The following is a 16,769-nucleotide window of genomic DNA, read 5'->3' as shown; positions in this document are numbered from 1 at the left end:
CTAATCCTCTACAAAATTCCTGATACTGAATGTTAGGAAAATTAAGAAAGAGATCAAAAAAGAACTCCAAAACATAATTGTTAATTTGAGATTTGACATTGGGGTGCCAGGTACTGCTCCAGTGGCCACATCTGATAAATAATATTTCCTATATACTGAAGCTTTAGAAAAGGACATCAAAAATGATCAAGAAGCTGAAGCAACTTGCCTAATTGAAAATGATACAATCTTTCAGGCCTTCAGTTTAGAAAAAATGGCAAACAAGGGGAATATAAAATTGTATGGGATGTGAAGACAGCAGATAGACACCTCTTTAATAATTCTGGAATTGGGTTCATATGATTAAAAAGAATTCTGGAAGATTCTCTCTTCCCTCCCAAAAAACACACAACCAAGTATTTCTTCACACACTGTGCAGTTAGACAATGAAATCTACTAATGTAAAATGTGGCAAAAGCCATCAGCAAACAGCTTTAAAGGGGGCTAGCCAATTTCACATAAGATAGGTTATGACTGTGTTATCTATATTTGTTAGTAATGATGGTGTTATGTGCTCCTGGCTACTTTCCTTCGTGACCAGAGGCAAGCTCGCCTGACCAATAACCAGCCAAGACACAGTGAAGGCCTTTTATTTTGTTTATTGCAATAAGCGGGGAGAGAAGCTTTCAAAGCTTGGTTCTCTCCAAAGTTTTAACCCAAAATATCTCCTTCTTTTATTCATTCCTATCACCGGCCGCTACAGCCCTCCTCTTTCCCCATTGGCTGAGGTAGTATGAGGTTACACTCTTTCCGTCCGCCTATACACATTTCCTGATAACATACTAAATCATATTCACATATACAATAAGAATAAGAAAAATTATTTTCTTATGGTTATTTTAAACTCAATATATTTAAACAATAAGTTCTTTTCCTGTTCTCCATTCCTCTCTTCTTATCTTGTTTGGCATGGTTTCCTGCTTTCCTATACTTCCTGGCTAGCCATTTCCTTAAAAAACAACTATTTATCCATTTTATGACTTTCCTCTTCCTTTCTCAGACCCCAACTATTTTTACCTATATGGTTATCTTACTTCCTTAATGTTATCTCTTTCTGACTCTCACCATCTGATTATTTTTAACTGACTGAAGATTTATCATATTGATGTATATTTATCAATGGTTAAACATTCAACCATCCAGTTGCTGGTGAGGCAAAGTGGGGGTGGCCTTGTCATAGATATTGAGTTCTCACTTTAGAAACAGAATGCAGGATAAGACAAGACTTTGGCTGTCACTGTGGTTTTTAATATTCTTATGATTTATGTTCTTATGCTGATTGCTTCTAATCTCAGCAGGATCGCCAGATGAGAATCGTTTGCCTAATAGGTTCAAAGAAGTGATATGCATACCGGTAAATAAAAGAGACATTTGCCTAGTTTATATTTTGGTAGGGCAACATTCAAGGAAACCAGAATTCTACATTTAAATTATTATTTAGAAATAATAATAATTATGGATCATTGCACAGTCAGCCGGATGTTCAGACTGGATTTGGCATTTTGTCTACCTATTGAGTCCTTACCCAGGACCTGGGATAGGCAGATATGGATGTTTGATGGTATTACAGATATCGTCGCAGGATGGAAGCAGTTCCTAGTAAGGCCGCCTTTTGCAATTGACTAATAGCGAATTTGTCAATGCCAATGGTGTTCAAGTGGTGCTCCAGTTGTTTTGGGATTGCACCCAAGGAGCCTATCACTATTGGTACTACCCTTGCTTGCTTTTGCCACAGTCTTTCTATTTCTATTTGTAGGTCTTTGTATTTTGTTATCTTCTCCAGTTCTTTCTCTTCTATTCTGCTATCTCCAGGCTCTGCCACGTCCACTATCCAGACTTTTTTGTCTTTCTTATCGACAATTGCTAAGTCTGGGGTGTTATGTTGCAGGTGCTTGTCTGTTTGAATTCTGAAGTCCCAGAGCAGTTTAATTTTATCATTTTCTATGACTTTCTCTATTTTATGATCCCACCAGTTTTCGCTTACAGGCAAATGATATTTTTTGCAGATCTTCCAATGCACCATTGTTGCTACTTTGTCATGCTGCTGCTTGCAGTCAGTAATTATTATTATTATTATCAATCATCGCACAGTCAGCCAGATGTTCAGACTGGATTTGGCATTTTGTCTACCTATCGAGTCCTTACCCAGGACCTGGGATAGGCAGATGTGGATGTTTGATGGTATTACAGGTATCGTCGCAGGATGGAAGCAGTTCCTAATAAGGCCGCCTTTTGCAATTGACTAATAGCGAATTTGTCAATGCCAATGGTGTTCAAGTGGTGCTCCAGTTGTTTTGGGATTGCACCCAAGGAGCCTATTACTATTGGTACTACCCTTGCTTGCTTTTGCCACAGTCTTTCTATTTCTATTTGTAGGTCTTTGTATTTTGTTATCTTCTCCAGTTCTTTCTCTTCTATTCTGCTATCTCCAGGCACTGCCACGTCCACTATCCAGACTTTTTTGTCTTTCTTATCGACAATTGTTAAGTCTGGGGTGTTATGTTGCAGGTGCTTGTCTGTTTGAATTCTGAAGTCCCAGAGCAGTTTATTATTATTATTATTATTATTATTATTATTATTATTATTATTATTATTATTATTATTATTATTTATTATTATTATTATTATTATTATTATTATTATTATTATTATTATTATTATAGTTGAAGGGGATCTTGGAGGTCATCTAGTCCAACCCCATGCTCAGACAAGAAACCCTATACCATTTCAAATGGCTGTCCAGTCTCTTCTTAAAAGAGCCTGATCATCTTTTTTGCTCTTCTCTGCACTCTTTCTAGAATCTCAACATCTTTTTTACATCGTGATGACCAAAACTGGATGCAATATTCCAAGTGTGGCCTTACTAAGGCATTGTAAAGTGGTATTAACATTTCACATGATCTTGATTATATCCCTCTGTTAATGCAGCCTAGCACTGTGTTGACACTTTTTTGGCAGCTGCAGCACACTGCTGGCTCATATTGATTATGATATTTTGATTTAACTATGAGAAACATTGGTAAGGAAGACAGAGACCAGTGATGGCGAATCTTTTAGAGACCAAGTGCCCAAACTGCAACCCAAAACCCACTTATGTATCATTGGGTGGGTGTGGCCAATTGGGTGGACGTGGCCCATTGGGTGGGCGTGGCTGCAGTGGTAATGGCAGACTGGGTGGGACTAAAATGTTCAATCAATCAATTCCAACTTTGCCCAATCTTTTTTTTCCCACGAGAAGTTGAAATTGATTGATTGGTTAAACCTTTTTTTTTTTTGCACATGGCAGCAGAGGCCTAAAGCAAAAAGGTTTGATAAAACCCAGCTGAAGCCCTAGGACTGGGGCGATGGCATGCATGCCCACAAAGAGGGCTCTGCGTGCCACCTGTGGCACGCAAGCCATAGGTTCGCCACCACGGACATAGACAAATATAGTCAGGAAGCTATATCATCGCAAAGTCCTTTGAGAACAGCTTACCAACACTTACAAAATTTGTAAAAGTAGTCCTTTCATTTTATACATTGGAAGCAATGAAAATGAGTAAGTGAAATGAGAGAATAATGCACAGGGGAGGTGTGATAACTGAGGAGGAATGCCTCCAGAGTCCCCAAAAATGACATGTCCCATTTTTGCTAGACTTGGTGTATGCCAGCCCTCCCAGATCTTACAAGGTTTGGCAGAAATAATTGGGAGTATCAGCGTACTTCATAGATCAGACCAGAAAATCAACTCCACAGAAAGACTAGAACTATACCTTACTGAGATAGACTACAATAACAGAATATTGAAGGTCTGATTGTGCTATCATTCCCCCCCCCCTTTTATCTGGGAAGTATTTGTCTGAGCTACTTCTGAACATTATTTTGCTTCCCAGGACTTAAAAGAATGTCTTGTCCCTCTTAATCTAGATAAAATTATCATTTCTTGTGAAATGAATGCACCCTGTTACACACAATATAACAACATATGAAAGTGGTGTATATTACGTTTCTGATTTATTACTGTTTCAGAACATTAGCTTTTCATACTAAAGTCAGACTTCAGTCTTTCCCAAATCCCAATATTCCTGATTTAGTAAGAATCACTAGCTCCAGCAATTACGGATTTTTGGTTCCTTGGGATGGGAGGGACCAAAACATACGGAGGAAACACATTTTTGGTCTAGATTTGGACATAGCCACTTATAGCCTGACTCTTATCCTATTAAAAAATAAAGATTGGGCGTGCCAGGGAACTCTTAGAGAATGAAGTAGAACGCAGCAGCCCTTAATAGCAAGAGGATACTATTGATTAGCAGTACAAGAAAAATGTTCAACTAACTGCTAAGTGGTTCAGCTAGCATTATCTGCCAAGAGAAAGACTGTCATCTATCTTTTGTGCAATGGAGCCTATAGTGGAGCTGTTTATTCTAAAGCGTTAGGCATACAATGGCCACTTTCACAAGCTTATATGATCATAACACCTTCACAAACTGTATAATCATCTGAGTTTTAAAAAAATACCAGAACAATAAGAAGCATAACCTCTTGTGCTGGAAAGCATCGTCCAAGGAACAAGAATTATTCTTTATTCTTATAAATCCTAATTCTCCTTTCTTTGGCCCAATGACTAATTAAGAGTGCTGATTTTGCAAATATACTTACAAGGAAATGACACAAGATCCATGTGAAGATTAGAATGTATCACTAGCACAAGGGACACTTTCCCCTAAGTCTGCTTCAAATTAATATGTGAGACAGAGTTGTACAATTTTATGGATTCTCTGTTTTATCTTAAGCCACTTCTTCACAAATCCCTTTTCAGCATTCCAGATGTATTTCAGTCTCTAATCTCTAAACCAGAATTTCCAACATTTCTGAGCTGGTTAGCTTATATGTAATTTTGAGAATATCTGATCAAAAAGAGTTGCTAGAGGGAAAGATTGCTCTTCAGAAAATGATTGTTACAATGGGTCTGGCTAGTCATAGAACACCAATTTATTAAAAGACAACTTAGTGAAGCTGGTCCCTGCCATACTTTTTTAGCCTCCATGATGCAGTTATCTCTAAACTGTATTTCCTACTGACTCACTTCTCCAGTGAAGATATGAAGAGAGCCAGTTTGATATAGGACAGTGTTTCCCAAACTTGACAATTTTAAGGCATGAGGACTTCAACTCCCAGAATTGAAGCAACGCTGGCTGTGGAATTCTGGGAGTTGAAGTCCTCATGCCTTAAAATTGTCAAGTTTGGGAAACACTGATATAGGGGTTAAGATGCTGGCCTAGAAACCAAGAGCCTATGAATTCTTAGGCACTAAAGTCAGCTAACTGACCTTGGGCCAGTCACTTTCTCTCAGCCCAACCCACCTCAAAGGGTTCTTGTTGTGTAGAAAATAGAAAGAGGAAGGAGCATTATATACATTTGCTGCCTTGAATTATTTATAAAAAATAATAAAGGTAGGAAAAGAAACTAATAAATGTTCTAGAAGTGTTGCCAGAAAGAATGTTGACTGGTGTCATAACTGTAATTCATGCATGCCAGGAGTAATAGATGCGTGGATTACAACTTCCATAATTTTCAATATATGCCCAACATCCATATTAGAATCATGTATTTGAGAGACATTAGACCCATAATTTTAAAGTGACTGTTACTACACAAAAGAAAGCTTGCCCTTCATTTAACAATCTTGGTACATAGCTAGCCTCTAGAGGTCTCCCTTGCCTTACACACCAGCTTGATTAATGGTTTAAAAATTATTAGCCCTGTAGATACTATCAGACAAGGATGAGCAATTTATTGTCCTAGTGCAGGGGTAATGTTGGCTCTTTTATGACTCATGGACTTCAACTCCCAGAATATAGCTGGCTCAGGAATTCTGGGAGTTGAAGTCCACGAGTCATAAAAGAGCCAAGGTTGCCTACCCCTGTCCAGCAAAGCCAATCATGAAGGCTGTTGTAATTCAACAACATCTGCCAAGCAACAGCTTGCCTCCACCATAAGGCTAAATAGGGATTCCCAACCTATTTGATCAAAGGGCACTGTTTATATTTTAAGAACGTGTCATGTGTATTAAAAGAAACAAAACAAAAGGAAAAAGGTTGCCACAAAAGCTGGCCCATTCACAAAATGGTTTCCATTAAATTGGTTTGACCAAAAGGCAAATTGCCTTAACTTCCTTGTCATCTTTTCCAAGATCCTATTATCAATCTATAGTTTAATTTTGTTTTTGTTATGATCATGTAGACGCATTTAAAAAAAACATATAGTGAGTTTTAACATCTGTTTTTATTTTATATGAACAGGAATCTAAGCCATTATTGGAAAAAGATGATTAGAGGCCAATGTTTTGTTTTGCAGCAGGCTGGTTTCAGCTTGGTAGAAATAACAGCACTCTTCACTCACCAGCTCTGACTTTTTTATACTAGATAAGAGATTGACATTTTTAAGAAGCAGGGAGGGGAACATTTCTCACTTCCTTTGGGTGATGTCATAATGTCATGAGAGAGTCTCCTTTGGTCATCCAGGAAGTAAAAGGCTGAATTGCAACCCCCTTCTTCTCAAACATTGCCCAATCTTGTGTTCTATTACCAAGTTTTTTCTCATCAGATCATATCACATTTTCCCTTCGTTGCAAATCAGCAGTTAATAGAATAGTCCAGTTACTTTCCCTTTAGCCATCACAAGGACCCAGTTGATTTTCCAACTCCTTTCAAGTATATTTATTTATGCAGCTAAAAAATGATTTCCAGTTGCTTTTTTAATTTCATTCAGAAAATCTTCCCCAGACGGAAAGATTCTAGTTTATGCCCTCCTGAAGCTGCCTCTGTTTACTAGAACAGGGGTGTCAAACTGCCGGATGTGTCATGCCGAAACCGTGCCCACCCCAGCTCCGGCAATGGAAAAAAAGTCATGCTATGTCACGACACATCACCTGACACAGCGAGTTTGACACCTCTGCACTAGACTCAAGATTTAGAAGAATAGTGATAGACTTGAACTCTGGGCTCTATCTAACAACATGAAATTCAATGCTGAGAAAAGTAAGGTTCTACACTTAGGCAAGAAAAACCAAATGCACAGGTATAGACTAGTTATTACCTGTTTCAATAGCAGTAATTGTGAGAGAAATCTAGGAGTCCTGGTGGACAACCATTTAAAAAGGAGCCAGAATGTGCTACGGCCATCAGAAAACCTCAGTGTGGTCCTAAGCTGCATTATCAGAATCAAGATCACATGAAGTGTTAGTACGGCTTTATAATGCCTTGGTAAGACCATACTTCAGTGGTTCTCAACCTGTGGGTCGGGACCCCATTTGGGGTCGAATGACCATTTCACGGGGGTCACCAAACCACGCTGTCCGTCATTTTTTTCCCTTTTCCCTTGCTGTCCTACTCCCTCTTATTGGTGGCCACACCCACTTGGGGGTCACCACAACATGGGGAACTGTATTATGGGGTCACGGCATTAGAAAGGTTGAGAATCACTGCCATACTTGGAATATTGCATCCAATTTTGGTCACCCCAATGCAAAAAAAAGATGTTGAGACTCTAGAGAAGACCAACAAAGATGACTGTGGACTGGAAGCTAAAACATATGAAGAATAGTTGCAGAAACTGTGTATGTCTAGTCTATTGAATGGGATAGGGGACTAGGGGTGACATGATAGCAGAGTTCCAATATCTAAGGGGCTGCCACAAAGAAGAGAGAGTCAATGTATTCTCCAAAGCACATGAAGGCAGGACAAGAAGCTATGGATGGAAACTTATGAAGAAGAGATCCAACCTAGAAATAAGAAGAAATTTCCTGACAGTTGGAACAATTAATCAGTGGAATGGCTTGTCTCCAAAAGCTATGGGTGCTCCATCATTGGAGGTTTTTAAGAAGAGATCAGACAGCCATTTGTCTGAAATGATATAGGGTCTCTTCCTTGAGCAGGGAGTTGGACTAGAAGACCTCCAAGATCCCTTCTAATTCTATTATTCTATAGCCACTAACGACTAAGTCCAATCCTCCTGAATTCCATTAATATTTATCTAACTGAAAGCAGGTGCTAACCATTAGTTGAAAAGATTCCTGTGCATGGACTATTTAGCAATAAATCAGTTTAATCAGATTTTCTCGTGTGGTTTTTCCCACCTGATGATACTGAAGCATTTATACAGCAAATTTAAAAAAATCCTTGAAACCAAAAATTGGTTTAATTGAGGAAAGCTAACTATGGGCAAGTGTATTATGCAAACATAACCTGTATGTTGTTAAATGTTTGACATCATATTGGAATTATTTGTGTGGTTTTATAAGAAAGCCGTTTCCTATTTTTTTTTAAAGCTTTTCAAAAATTCTTCTTCAAAAAAGAATATGGATTAGAATAAATCATTCTAGTATGTAAAACAATATATTACAATTACAGTTCTTACCTCTCTACTTTGCCCTCACCACACCATAAATACCAAAGACTTTCAGCATGAGTTTAGATATTGCATGCATAGAAGCCCTTCACCCAATCATTGTATAGCTAAGGTCAACTAAAGAGCTTGTGGGAATATTTCAGGTTACAGTTGCCAGCCTTTAATTCTAAGTGCATTAATCTAGTATAAAACTGATATTAGCTATAGTTAGGCATACTAATTTTAGACCTTGACATTACCCTTGTTATAGCTCCCACACCCTTAGTAGAAATGTGGAAGTATTTAAATTATAACTATAAAGCATATTATTGTTTTTATCTTCCTCTTCCCCACCCTGCCATTCTGTGTTTTACAACCTTTCAAATATTCCTGATATTGGGCAAAACAAAAACTAAAATTTGTCAACCCTGATTTTAAATAAGAAGGAAAACAATGAACATGTTTTCCTTTTGAACAGTTTCTTATCACAAACATAAATCATAGGATCATTATAATTACCAGATTAGAAGGGAATTTGCTATTTTGGTTTGATGCTGAGCACTTTTGCTTGGCAATATGTACAATATTTTTGGGAAGAATGGTTTTATGCAATCATGCTTTTCAGAAGTAAAAATAGCAAAATTAGCATAACCATAAATCTTCCTGATCTCTAGCTCTCAGCTATAAGTTGTTTTAAAAGTAGAATATACACTATTGCAGTATCTTACCTGCAGTGAGTGCTAAATCATCCAGGCAGCTGTCCTGGCCTGTTTTCCACTCCCGTCCTGTCTTCTGCTTCCATCACCTGTTCAATATTTCTTTAGCTTCCCAGGTCCAACTGATTTTCTATACTAAAAATAAATTTATAGAAGTTTACAGACTGTACTATATATTCCAGTGTTGCTTTTATTTTCAAACAGAGCTTATCTTGCCCTAAATGACTCCTGTAAACTTTCTTAAAGATAAAGATCATAGGCAATGACAGCCATAGGCATTCTGTAGAATGTTAATTATCATAATGACCTGGTTGACAGTATCTAAGCAGACTTGGGAGTTGACAGGGAGATTTCCAGGGAATACCATGTCAGTACCCTAGATTGGGAAATTGAAAAAAAAAAATATCCCAAAAGAAGGCCAGTGCAAGTCATTCTTTATTGTTGCCAAGAAGCTACATAGCTATTTCTGTGAAAGTACCAGGAATCAAACTCAGCTCAAAATTAATTTATATGGATCCATTTCCAGGAGAAAGCAACTACTGCATGCAAGGAGTTTCTTTGTAAGCAATCTAGTACAGAAAAAAAAAGGGGGGGGGATATCTACTTACTCCTTTTTTAGAGGAGGCAATACAACACTTCTCATAATTCAAACTCTTCTTCTGAGAATGTCTTAGAAAGTGCACCTTTTACTCTTCTGCTAAGAACCACTCAAGTTAAATTTAAGGTTAAGATAAATTTTAAAATATTTTTTTCCCCTCATGATAAAGAGCAGAAATATTTATATGTAACATTTGTAATACTCAGCCCATCTTGTCCTCCCTCTCTGATGTATGGGATCCACAGCTCTTGCTCTATATACCAGACCAATGCCCATTCTGACTGGTCCTTATACACATACCAAGGAACTGGAAAGAAGTCGCTAAACAAGAGAAGACCACTATGAGAAAAGATGATTTTGATGACTTCGATTTTTCAAACTTGGCAAGATGTGTGGACTTCAACTCCCCAAACTCCCTGGTTAGTAAGGTTTGAAGCCCAGACATCTTAAACTTACAATAACTTGAAAAACATTCACTTAGAAGTTGTAGGCCATGGGCTGATGAAGCCTCCTGATAGAATGGTTGGCCTCACTGGAGATGAAGATTACTCATTTGGACAGAAGAAACTTTTTTCTGCTTGTAAGCAGTTTTCCCTTCCAGTTGTGTAGAACCTAGAGCAAATGCAAAAGCACCTTTTGGTGCTTCAGAAAAAAAGAACTACAGCTCCCAGAGTCCTTTGTTGTTCAGGTGAAGCACAGGGTGTGTTCTAGCCGCCGGGACTGGGGTTTCCTTTGGAGAAAAAGTTTTCTTGGTGTGAAAAGGAGCGCTTTACCTGATTAAACCTGGAGGAATAACTCACAAGGTTAGTGAAAAAGATACTTGATGTAACTGCAAGGCTATGCAGTGATTCCGGGAGTTGTAAAAGGACTCCGTTTCCTTTACTGCGTAAGGTCTTACTTTTTATCGCACGTTTTACTATTGTTCATTTTAATAATCGTGTGTGTGTGGGGGTCTCTTGGTTGCAAATTGGGGCCTGAATGTGATCTCCCTTACCGCGACCGCCATCCTGGATCTCAGAAATTCCATTGTCCAGCGTAAGATTTGCCGCAGGCGGGAAAATCATCCGAGGGATTTGGCTACAAGGATACTTCCGTGGAGTAAGTGACCTCTGTGTTTCTTTCTCACACCCGCGAAGCTGCTTGTAGAAGAAGCGAGGCCCTGGTCCTGGAGGGGGGGAGGGGTGTCGAACCATGAAGCAAACTAAGAAGAGTGATACAAATGATGCACTAAAAAATGATTTTGCTTTCTTTCTAATGCATTCCCAACCCAAAGCAAAAACAATCACAAAAGCATTTGCACTTTTGGCCTGGAGAGAATCTTAAAATTAATTATTTAATTGTAGCAGCCTAAGGCATTGGATTCAAATAAGGCAGGGTTTTCATTTCATTTTATTTATTTTTTGCTTAAAAATAGTATATCTTTCTACCTTTTGAAAATCTGAGAGGACCAATAGAAGCAGTAGCTATAATATAGAGGTAAATCAAAAGAGGCAAGATTTTAACACGCAGTTCTCCCTGGGAAAATTGGGGATGCTTCTTTATGATAAAATATCACTTATTACAACCCACCTACTGCATAATTTACTCCCAGTAAGAAGTTCAAGAAGAAGTGATGCTTCTTGCTAAATATAGATCTCATAGGTCTATTATTCTAATGAAAAAAAATGAAAAACTCTGCAGAAATCTCAGAAACAAGAAAGCACTGACAATTCTGGACTTTAAAATTTAGTTATGATGATGAAAATGAGCCTGTCGCCTTTTCTAAATAAATCTATATTTTCTAGGATTAGGTTTGCCCCACTTTTTTCATCATTCGCTCTGGAGGAGCACTTTGAAGCAAAATAATAATAATAATAATAAATTGCTACGGTCCTGGAGATCAAGTTTAAACACGAGTGATTGTAATAACCTTGTGCCCAGGTAAATAGGCTGGTATCTTCAGCATGATTCTGGAAAAATGATCCTTTCTTAACCCTTTTGGGATGCCCTGATGTATCAGACAGCTAATTTTAAAGAGGTGGCTGCCAAGAATATGCCCAGAGAAAAGAGAGGGTGGAAGATGAGACAGCAGCCTGGAGTGCTTGGCACAGTTGGAGCAAAAAGCCTGGGTTAAGCAGCCTGTCCATTCTTCCGAAGCTGCGTGAATGAGAGAATGCAAAGAAGGGTTGCCTGTGGAATAGGATGCTCTTGATGGAGGCATTGTTTTACCTTGGGACTGTGACAATTTCCAAGAGCTAAGGTGGCCTTTGGACAGTCTTGTGTTGGTAAGTAACCAGGCTGTAATCTTTACTTTGAGGAATGAGTTACCAAATGCACTAGAGACACTCCCGACCAGCTTTCTTCCTATGTTTTTCTTTGATGGCTATACTGAGCTGCCCGAGAAATTTGCAGAACTAGGAAAAAATAACCTCATGCGAGGTCATTCGCCAGCTATCTGCTGGAAGCCAGTTTGTTGGGTGGTGACTTTTGTATCTTCTTATCCAGTTCCCTCTTATCCCCTGGGACTGTGCGTTATGATTATGAATTTCTCTGGGCAATACCATATAGATACTGACAAAAGTATAGAACTGCAGTCCGGTTATTTTATGGGAGTTAAAACATTTTTGTTTCACTATACAATATATGCACTGTGGAATAAATTTATGAGAATATAATCTTTCTGAACAAATCATTTAATTTATCTTAGCTCATTCTCTTGTACCTACACGCAATTTTTATAATATGTTCATGCACACGTGAAAGGGAGAATGACCCTGGGCAATGAGCTGGCTGCCTGAATCTTGATTGACTCCTTAGAGCTCAGCAGTGACCATGCCAATTATACATTCTTCCCCTGTGTGGCCAGCAATAAATGATGCAAAATTCATTGAGATTTGGGCCACACTAGCTGGTGTAGTTGCTGCCAAAGATCTTCAATTGCACTTTGTTTCTGAATTTGAGTAAAACAGTCTGATCTGGGTTTTGGTATTTCTTCTAAGAGAGAAAATAGCATGGCCCACTAGCAGATTGGGGGAGGGGAGAAGACTATGAATCCTATAAACTATGATATATATGCATGGCAAAACCACTTGAAGACACCTCCCTCAAAAATATTATTGAAACAGGGAAAGTACAGATAATTTTTATTGTGCAGATCAAGGGTCTCCTTAGTAGATATCTTCCAAATCAGATTGAAAAAAGTATATACATCTCCTTGAATGGCTTAGATCAGTGTTTCTCAACCTTGACAATTTTAAGGCATGTGGACTTCAACACCCAGAATTCCACAGCCAGCAATGCTGGCTGGAATTCTGGGAGTTGAAGTCCACATGCCTTAAAATTGTCAAGGTTGAGAAACACTGGCTTAGATAGAGATAAAGTTTTGCTATTCAGTTGAATTGGTGCCAAAGCAGGACAAAAGGCTTCTAATTCATTGGGAAGGCAGGCAGCCATGACGGGCAAGCAAATGCATTTTATGCATATCATTTTCTCAGCAGCTGGCTCCTTGCATTGTGTGGAAGTGAAAGAACACGAAGCTTGACATTTATGTGTAATCCCTATGTCACTAGTCATGCTACTGGGTCTGCTGGGGGTAACGGGTTATAAATTGAACTTTCATAAAAAAAAGAACAACTCAACGCTGCTCATATCAAACCTGAAGCATTTTAGAGCAGAAGTAGGCAACTCCTTTGGCACCCACCAAGTTCCCTATCATCTAACAATTTGTGTATACTCTACTTAATTTTAAACAATAAATGGAAGTTGAGGTGCTGCAAAGAAAGTGCCAATATCTAGCTGCAGCTGTATTTGCATAAAAGCCTTTAAATCAGTGGTTCTCAACCTTTTTAATGCCGCGACCCCCAACCGGTCGTAAGTCGAGGACTACTCAACCGGTCGTAAGTCGAGGACTACTCAACTGATGCAGTACCGTTTGCAGAATGGGACTTTTGGCGGGCTCAGCAGGGCAGAGACAGCCTGGACAATTCCTATTGGCTTTTGAAAGCCAATAGAATTAGACTCTATTCAAGAGAGTCTATTCTATTGGCTTTCAAAAGCCAATAGAATAAAAGGGAGTAGCACAGCTAAGGAAAAGGGGGAAAAAATGGCGGACTGCGTTGTTTGGCGACCCCCGTGAAATGGTCATTCAACCCCAAATGGGGTCCCGACCCACAGGTTGAGAACCACTGCTTTAAATAAAAACGGTGGGTGACACCATTGAGGGAGGTGCACCTGATTAAAAAAAAGAGAGATTTTCTCTTTTGCTGCTACAGTTGAGTTGAAGTGCTCCTGGGCAGCCTTGAGTCAACAGAAAACTATACAGGTTGCCCCTGGCTATGTCATAATAAGCAGGAAAGTACCAATTTAACCAAGTACAGCTAAAGGTGACTTAAGACTGTCTCACTCATGGGTTGGGATCAAGATAAAGGCAGTGTCATGGGAAATTGCAGAAAAACCGGTACCAGAGCCTGCTGAATCTTTGGTTAAGTGAAACCACCAACCCACTATGGGCTCAAACTCCCAAAATTCCCTACCCAGCGAGGTGGCTGGGGAAATCTGGAAGTTGAAATCCACTCACCGTAAAGTTGCTAAAACTGAGGAACGTTGACCAAGAGGTTTGCTCAAAAAACCCCAAGCAGGTTATAATAGTAGAATAATCCAGCTGATATCTAGGAAAATAAAGAAAAGGAACATGATAAATGGTTTGAACAGGAATATACCTGTCTCATCTGGTCCATTAGTCTTTCTGTTCCCCTTTCTGTTTTATTCTGACAAATAAAAATTTGTGGAGAGACAATTCATTCTCCCCAAGTCCTTCTTCCTATCAGAACAAGTTAGGGGGCAATTGTTTTCCTTCTCCATGAAAACTGTTCCAATATCTAATGGGTTGCTACAAAGAAGAGGGGGTCAACTTATTCTCCAAAGCATCTGGAGGCAGGGCAAGAAGCAATGGATGAAAACTAAGCAACTTAAAACTAAGGAGAAATTTCCTGACAGAACAATTATTCAGTGGAACAGCTTGCCTCCAGAAGTTGTTGGAAGTTTTTAAGAAGAGATTGGACAACCATTTGTCTGAAATGGTACAGGGTTTCCTACCTGAGCAGGGGGTTGGACTAGATGACCTCCAAGGTCCCTTTCAACTTTGTTATTTTGTTAAGAAAGGGATGTTTTTTTGCTCTGAGAGATGAGCAGTGATGTTCTCCCTGCCATCTGCTGGATGCGAAAAGACATTCCATATAGAGCAGCAATGTTCAACCTTGGCAACTTTAAGACGTGAACTTCAACTCCCAGAATTCCCCAGCCAGTACTGGGGAAATCCTGTTTGGCTCATTCTGTATTGGGTGCTTTCCTTCATACAAGAGGACTGGGAGAGCCATCAACCCCAGGAAAGAAATAAAGTTCCAGAGCTTTACTGCTGCCTCATCTGTTCACCAAGGATAACAGCTTGCATAGCTGAGGCCCAGTATGTTAAAGTTTGGACTATCAGGAAGTAGTAGTTCAGCTTAAAACTTAAAACAGCAGCTGTTAGGCAAGCTAAATTTGCTGTGCCTTTTATTGCCACACCCATAGCCATGACTCTCTCTAGCTTTGTTTACCCCTTGTGTATTTTGGAGTCAGGAAAAGATTAAGGCTCTACAAAGCACTGAAAGCTGCTACTTCACAACAATCTTTGCCCCGAAGCTGTGACTAAGCTGGAACTGACTTCTAATTTTTGCAACAGAGGGGACGTGCGAATACATAACAAGGCTTGAGGATTTGTGTTTCAGACCACTCTTGAGTTCCTCCAGAAGTTTGGATTCTGTCTTTATCAGGCTGGAACAAAGATGTCTGATAGTTCATATTCAACCTCTGGGGTGGACCATCCTTGTCCCTGTATCAGAAGATAAAAATGTGCAAGGTCTTGTCTCAAGCTCCACTTAAAATCACGTTTTTTTTTATTAAAACAGGTCAAGACTGGTTTGCTGTTGTCTTTTTCTTGCCATTTTGATGAAGTTTCATTTTGACAAGGTCTTAAGATCTGCAGACAGCCAGCATGTGGGACCTTACTTAAGGGGAATGATAGATAATGTGAGAGAGTTCAGACTGAGAAGCTTCTGCTTCTCAGTCTGAACTCTCTCACATTATCTATCATTCCCCTTAAGTAAGGTCAAGAACTGTCCTGGTCAAGATAATTACTTAATCACTTCCCCAGAAATGGTGCACGCACTGACCTTATACTTAAACCACAAGTTTAGAATTTCAAAAAGCAAAGATGACATAAAGTTCTTCGCTATCAGTATAGCAAAGTACAAAAACAAAATATCTTTCTGAATACAGTAAAAGCATGTTGCAACTCTTGCTGAGCTGAGCGGCAGGGAATGAGCTAGGCAGTTTCCTGGTGTTGAACCCTGACAGGATGCTCCGTTTTTATCTTTCATAGGCAACAACCTCACTTCCTTTCTTCATTCTTCTCATCCTCTATTGAGAGTTTCAGTCCCCTGAACCTGCACAGTCAGTGGTAGAAACAAACTTCCCGTCAGGCAGGAAGCTTGGTTGCTTCATTTGCTGGTGTTCACTCACACTCTCCTCTCAGGAATGCAGGAACTGGGTTTTACTAGCCCTTGGAAGCCTAGCCCATCCTGGAGTATTGAAATGCAGAGTTACTTATCTCCCTAGTGACAGCTGGGCTGCTTGACAAGGATTGGAGCTGGTCAAGAGAAACTTTATGTGAAGTCTTCTGCTAGTGGAAGCAAGAGATGCACCTGCAGGTAAGCGCAAGGGAGCTTCTGCTTTCCTTTGCAGAAATGATTGGCTGTACGACTGAAAGTCAGAGAAGTACGTAGTGTGAGCACCAGCAGCTGTATTTGGATTGTCTGACAAGCAGGCATACAGACTGAATTGCAGCCTTTGTCTGGACCTTGTTTTCCTTCCTTTTTGTGTGATTTGCTCACAGCGGACCAGGCTGCTCTTGCGATACACACTTTCTAAATCTTGTAGTAGGAGGAGGCGGGAAAGCCCAGTATAGCTCCGTGTGTCTCAAGTTGTGATCTTTATGGCATATAGGCTTGAATGTTGTGTCCTGCTGTTCT

General features: G+C 39.4%; 1 protein-coding gene and 1 long non-coding RNA gene across 2 annotated transcripts in view; one reads left to right on the top strand and one right to left on the bottom strand.

Annotated features, from left to right (window-relative positions):
- Positions 1 to 1,074: 1,074 nt before the first annotated feature.
- Positions 1,075 to 16,126, bottom strand: LOC120308654. The gene is made up of 5 exons (XR_005556899.1): positions 15,912 to 16,126; positions 15,404 to 15,571; positions 14,279 to 14,369; positions 9,138 to 10,924; positions 1,075 to 1,361 (listed from the first exon to the last, which is right to left on the bottom strand). It is a non-coding gene; the product is annotated as an uncharacterized LOC120308654 (long non-coding RNA).
- Positions 16,127 to 16,367: 241 nt separating this feature from the next.
- The window catches only part of TMC6 (transmembrane channel like 6), a 29,785-nt gene continuing 29,383 nt past the window's right edge, over positions 16,368 to 16,769 (top strand). The window contains exon 1 of the mRNA XM_039344906.1: positions 16,368 to 16,448. The gene's annotated coding sequence lies outside the window, so the exon portion shown is untranslated. The remainder of the gene's footprint in view (positions 16,449 to 16,769) is intronic.

The sequence above is a fragment of the Crotalus tigris genome, unplaced genomic scaffold, assembly GCF_016545835.1.
Source record: "Crotalus tigris isolate CLP2741 ecotype Arizona unplaced genomic scaffold, ASM1654583v1 scf7180000017551.9496454, whole genome shotgun sequence".
Taxonomy (NCBI): domain Eukaryota; kingdom Metazoa; phylum Chordata; class Lepidosauria; order Squamata; family Viperidae; genus Crotalus; species Crotalus tigris.
The sequence above is the reverse complement of the archived record's forward strand: the minus strand, read 5'-3'. Positions and strand labels throughout refer to the sequence as shown.